The sequence below is a fragment of the Juglans microcarpa x Juglans regia genome, chromosome 7D, assembly GCF_004785595.1.
Source record: "Juglans microcarpa x Juglans regia isolate MS1-56 chromosome 7D, Jm3101_v1.0, whole genome shotgun sequence".
NCBI lineage: Eukaryota > Viridiplantae > Streptophyta > Magnoliopsida > Fagales > Juglandaceae > Juglans > Juglans microcarpa x Juglans regia.
In genome coordinates, this window is record NC_054606.1 from 17,866,982 (window position 1) to 17,873,508 (window position 6,527).

The window sequence follows — 6,527 nt, forward strand, 5'->3', positions numbered from 1 at the left end:
AACCGATCTACAAAGAAGTCTCCATTTGAAGTTGTGTATGGAAAGAATCTAAGTCATGTACTGGATCTTCTACCTTTACAAAGCCAAAGCAAAAATTAGTATGGAGGTTGAAGAATTTGCACAACATCTCAAGTCCATTCATGAGCAAGTTAGAAATCAGCTGAAGCAATCTAATGAAAACTACAAGTTCAAGGCTAATTTGCATAGGATAAAGTTGGAGTTCAATGAAGGAGATTTGGTCATGGTCTACTTATGAAAGGGAAGGTTTCCAATTGGAACCTACAACAAACTCAAACAAAGAAAGATTGGTCTTTGCCAAGTTTTGAAGAAGTTGGGGCCTAATGCATATAAAGTTGAACTACTGAAGGGCTTTCAATTAGTTCTACCTTCAATATATGCGACCTCTACCCTTATTATGGAGAAGAAGAAAAGGATGAGATAAGTCAAGAAGATTTCCAGCATAGTGCACCAAGTCCCCTTCATGAGTCTATTGAAGTTCTGGATGTTCGCTCCATCACTACTTGCCATGAAACCTATACTCAGTATTTCATACATTGGCAAAGCAAGCCGGATTCTGAGGATGCTTGGATTTCAAGTGAGGAGCTCAAGAAGATTAGCAAACAACTATGGGAAGACCTGACTTGCAACTTGAGGGCAAATTCTCTTGAAGAAGAGGAGAATAATGTAGATTGCACATATGATGATGTGGCATGATGATGTGGCGACCTGGCCTGGCAATTGAAGTGGCATATGACATGTGTGTTGGAAAAAATCTATAGTGGGCAATTATTTATTTTGAATTTTGAATTTAAGCATTTATGTGTCTTGTATGGTGTGTTAGATATAGGAAATCGTTAAGCACTTAATATTTATAGCTGTTGGAAGTTGTAGAAATGTTGGAAGTTGTCTACACATTAGGAAGTTGTATTTGGCCTTAAATGATGTCTCCTACCATTAATCATGTATTTTCTATTTAAACACAAGGAAATGGACAAGACAAAATGGGCATATAGTTTTGAGTTTAAAAAACCTCTTGCAAGTCTTGCATTTGAAGTTGAGTTTATCTCCTTCCATTAAGTGTTTGGCTTGGTTTTGTGAGTGACATCTACTATCCCCTAGTTGAGTGATATTCCAGGTACCTATCCTTGTTTTCCTTCATTTGTTCTCTCATCAAAATCCACCAAATCTATTTGCTTTCGGGCTATATCAGATAGCAAGCACACAAGAAATGGGAGTAAGCTTAGTGCGGTGTTGCATCTCTATTGGTGGGGGACTTGGTGTGCCATGATGGCAACCAATTTGAAACCTTGCCATGGTAGTTAATAGGATCACCATGTGAGAATATTTGAAAATCCACCACACTTGCGTTGGTGAGTTTATTTCATTATATAAAAGTATTTACATATCTATGTATGAAAATTACATATACAGATTGATTACAAATAAATGAAAGGAATCAATAGAATAAATGGAAAGAATTAGACTACACTAATCACGGGTCAATGAGGTCTATAAATAGGAAAGCCTTATATTAAGGCAGAGAATCTTCATCCTTAACACCCCCCGCAAGCTGATCATCGGATTGGATCGGACGTGAAGCTTGGATCGAAAAAATTCAAAGAGAGGCCTAGACACACTTTTGGTGAAGATGTCCGCAACTTGCAGATGAGAGGGCACATACTGAGTGCAAAGTTTGCCGACAACAGCAAGTTTACAAAGAAAGTGATAGTCTAACTCAACATGCTTTGCGCGCTTGTGAGAAACTGGATTGGAGCTCAGGAAGATTGCACTTTTATTGTCGCATAGTAATAGAGGCTGCTGTGGAAGGGAAACCTTGAGATCACGAAGGAGGTGTGTGAGCCAGAGAAGTTCAGCGGCAGTGAGAGCCAAGGCACGGTACTCAGATTCACAACCGGAGCGAGAGACAGTAGGTTGTTTCTTGGCACTCCAAGAGACCAGATTGTCACCAAGATAAATGGAATAGCCCGACGTAGAGAGACGAGTATCAGGGCAGCCTGCCCAATCTGCATCCGAGTAGGCAACTAAAGCACCAGGAGTGGCAGATGGATGAAAAGTAAGTCCAAAGTGTAATGTGCCCTTAACATAGCGAAGAATGCGTTTGACAGCTTGAAAGTGGTCTTCAGTTGGAGAGTGTAGAAATTGACTGACTGAATTGACGGCATGAGCAATATCAGGACGGGTAATTGTCAAGTATTGCAAAGCACCCATAAGAGACCTGTAAAGTGTAGGGTCCGAGAACAGAGGACCATCAGCAGACAGGTGTTGAGAAACAACCATGGGAGTATGAACTGGTTTGCTGTCAAGTAACTGAGCTCGGGTGAGAATGTACTGTGCATATTTGAGCTGACTGATAAAGAGACCATCAGTAGTGGATGTAGCTTCAAGACCAAGGAAGTAGCTAAGAGAGCCCAGATCCTTAGTAGCGAACTCAGAATTGAGCTTGCGAGTAAAGCTGTCAAGAAGAGAAGAGTTGTTGCCTGTGAGAATGATGTCATCAACATAGAGAAGCAAATAGATCAGATCATTCTGCTTGTGGAAGACGAAAAGTGATGTGTCGGCACGGCTGCAAGAAAAGCCAAGTTGAATGAGAAAGGAACTGAAGCGCTGAAACCAAGCGCTTGGAGCTTGCTTGAGACCATAGAGAGCTTTCTTCAGCTGACAGACATGATTATGAAAGCGAGGGTCAATATACCCTGGGGGCTGCTCCATATAAACATTTTTAGTGAGATGGCCATTGAGAAATGCATTTTTGACATCAAGTTGACGGAGGGGCCATTTGTGGGTCACAGCAAGAGAAAGTACAACACGAACAGTAGTAGCCTTAATGACAGGGCTAAAAGTGTCAGTGTAGTCAAGACCAGGTACCTGAGTGTAGCCCTTGGCAACAAGACGGGTTTTGAGATGCTCGATGGAACCATCAGGGAGATATTTGGTCCGAAACACCCATTTAGAGCCCACAATGTTGGTGTTTGAAGGCTGAGGAACCAAAATCCAAGTGCGATTGTTTTGCAAGGCATGAACTTCTTCATCCATAGCAGCAACCCAAGCAAGATTCTATGTAGCGGATTTGAATCCTTTGGGTTCAGTGGATATGAGGAGAGCAGTAAGAAGTCCTGAGGAACCCACAAGACTGAGATGTGCTGGGTGGCGAGTCTTGAAAATACCAGCTTTGGCTCGTGTAAGCATGGGATGAGAGCCCAATGGAGCAGCTACAATAGGAGTCCGAGCAATGATAGGTGACTCAGTAGTGGGCTCGGGAGGAGCTGGTGAAGGGTCCTCTACAGAAAGTGGCAAAGATGGACCTGCATTCGAATGAGCGACTTGCAAAGACTCATCCATAGGATCAGTACAAATAATACACGAGGTGCATCTGGATTGGGAAATTTTCGGGGAAAGTGGGGCAGGGGAAGACACGGGTAGCTCTGTATGGGGAAGACTAGGTTCTAGGAAATTTGAAATTTAAAGGGTTGAGATGGGTTGAGCCTGAGAGGTATGATGAGAGGGAAAGTGGTTTTCATCAAATTGGGCATGGCGGGTAATATAAAGTCTGGAGGTGGTGGGATCAAGACAACGAAATCCTTTGTAATAGGAACTATAACCCATGAAGATGCAAGGAATGCTGCGCGGAGAAAATTTGTTAGTCATGTAATCACGTAAACATGGATAAACACGACAACCAAATGGATGGAAATTTTCATAATTGGGAGAGGAACCATAAAGGAGCTCAAAGGGGGACATACCTCCGAGAAGCGGTGTGGGCAAACAATTGATGATGTAAGCCACAGTGCTAAAAGCGTCAACCTAGAAACAAGTAGGCATGTGAGAATGAAAAAGAAGAGCGAGACCCGTTTTAGTCACGTGGCGATGTTTCCTTTCAGCACGACCGTTTTGAGCAAGTGTGTAGGGGCATGAGAGCTGATGATGAGTGCCAGAGTTACGAAGGTGAGTTTGAAAGCAATTACTAGTGAATTCTGCACCACCATCACTTTGAAAAATTTTGATATGAGCAGAGTGTTGATTTTCCACAAATTTTTGAAATTGAATGAAAGTATTATAGAAATTAGATTTCAATTTCAATGGATAAAGCCAAGTGAAGGGAAAAAAATCATCGATGAATAAAACATAATAGGTAAAACCCAAATTTGACTTGATAGGTGTGGGACCCCATAGATCGCAATGAATTAGATCTAATACTTTGGACGTACGACGTTCATTGTGAGAATAAGGCAAACGATGATTTTTTGCAAGTTGACATGTTCCATATAACACAGGTGATGGCAAAAAAGAGGTAAGATAGAGCTGTCCTTTTTTATTCAAAAAAGAAATAACAGAATGATTCACATGTCCTAAACAGGCATGCCATAGATCATACGAAGTAGAAAGAGATTTATTTTATGCAGAATTTCCACGTTCTAGCACATATAAGCCGCCATCACGTTTACCGGTTGCCACCACCTTTCCCGTTTGACGATTCTGAACGGTGAAAAAATTATTAGTAAATGTAACAGACAATGGAAAATCAGTCGTTAATTTACTAATAGACAAAAGATTTATAGTGATGCGTGGGACGACGAAAACATCTAATAATTGAACATCAGGACAAGGTGAAGTTTTACCAGTATGAGTGATGGGAAGGGACGCACCATTCCCGACAATAACACAATCCTTACCCGTGTATGAAGTGAACTGGTCCAAAGTGGAATGGGCTGGAGTCATGTGGGCCGAAGCCCCTGTGTCTAAATACCAGTCCGAAGCATCGTTCCCTAAGATGGAGCAAGAGGAAGTGAAGGCTTCGGCTTGCTGAGCTTCCGAGTTTGGACGATGGCGTTCGTAGCGTTGCCGACAGCGGTCTGCGAAGTGCCCCTCCTCGCGACAAATTTGGCAACTAGGTGGTCTCCTGCCAGAAAAAGAACGTCCTTGACCTCTGCCATGGCCACCACCACGACTGTGTTGATTACGAGAAGAAGAGGTCTTGTGATTCGTTTTTGCAGAGGTGCGATTAGAGGCAATAAACACCGCTGGAGTGGGAGCAGCAGGTTCTAGTGATTTTTGGAAGAGTTCAAAACTCTTTGCATTGGGCACCAAGTCGGTAAAACAGGGGAGGGGAGTGAGTGCCATTTGTGCCGTCGAGAAGCTCGAGACTTCCGAGCCAAGACCTCGAAGAAACCAATGCACCTTGTCGGTGCCATCGAGGGGTCGACCGATTGCGTGAAGTTGATCACAAAGGGCTTTGAAGGCTCAGGCATACTCAGAGATAGACTTGGTGCTGCGTTTCATCAACTATAAATCATTCTTGAGTCTGATCTCACAGGCCTTGGAACGGTGACTGAAAGTATTCTCCAAGGCAACCTAGACGTCGCGAGAGGTGGAGAGAACCACCACTTCAGCCATAGCCTCCTCAGTGAGAGAGGAAAGGAGAAGGCTTAGAAGCCATTGGTCTGTGTTCTTCCACCCCACATGTTTGATGTTTGGCGTCTGAGAATCTATAGGGGCAAAACGGGGTGGAGGCTCAAGTGTGCCGTCCACATAGCCGATTAGTTCTTGGCTTTCTAAGAGAGGAAGCAACTGGCTCTTCCACAAAAGATAGTTGGAAGAGGAAAGTTTTATTGTGACCATGTGAATGAGGGTGTTGAAGGGGAGAAGAGTGGACTCGGCAACCATTGAAGAGAAGGATCGATGGAGGTTAATCCGTAAGTTCTTCTGATACCATGAGAATATTTGAAAAACCACCACACTTGCGTTGGTGAGTCTATTTCATTATATAAAAGTATTTACATATCTATGTATGGAAATTACATATACAGATTGATTACAAATAAATGAAAGGAATCAAGAGAATAAATGGAAAGAATTAGACTACACTAATCACAGGTCAATGAGGTCTGTAAATAGGAAAGCCTTATATTAAGGCAGAGAATCTTCATCCTTAACACCATGCACGGTGTCAACTATGGCCATGCAGTTGCATCTCTATTGGTGGCGGGCTTGGCATGCCATGATGGCTAGCAATTTGAAAGCTTGCCATGGCAATGAATAGGATCGACATGCACGGTGTCAACTATGCCTATGCATGGCCATGCTGAGTGTGGCAAGTTTAGGTGCCCAACCCGTGTCCATTTCTTGAGTCGACAAGCTCAAGTTTGTTGGGACAAGAAGTAGAGTGTCAATGACAGTGAGCTAAGCATGGTGCCTGCTGTGGTCCTCGAGATGACACGCATGCTGTCCGTTTGGTGGCTCTCGATGGTGACTTGGTACTTGGAGTATAGAAAATAGTAGAGTAAACCATCAGCATTTTCGCGGTTTTACACTAGAGCCCATGCACATGGGTCATTTGGGGATAATTTCTATTATCTATGGTGATTTTACAAGCTTTAATGGTCTCGCTCTGCCCTCTTTTATTGTGATAAAAATGGCGGAGAGGAAGAAATATAAAGATGGTCTTCTAGTGAGTAAAGTCCCCTTTGCTTTGGTCATTCGTTTTTTCCCCTCAAGCTACCCCTTTCTTA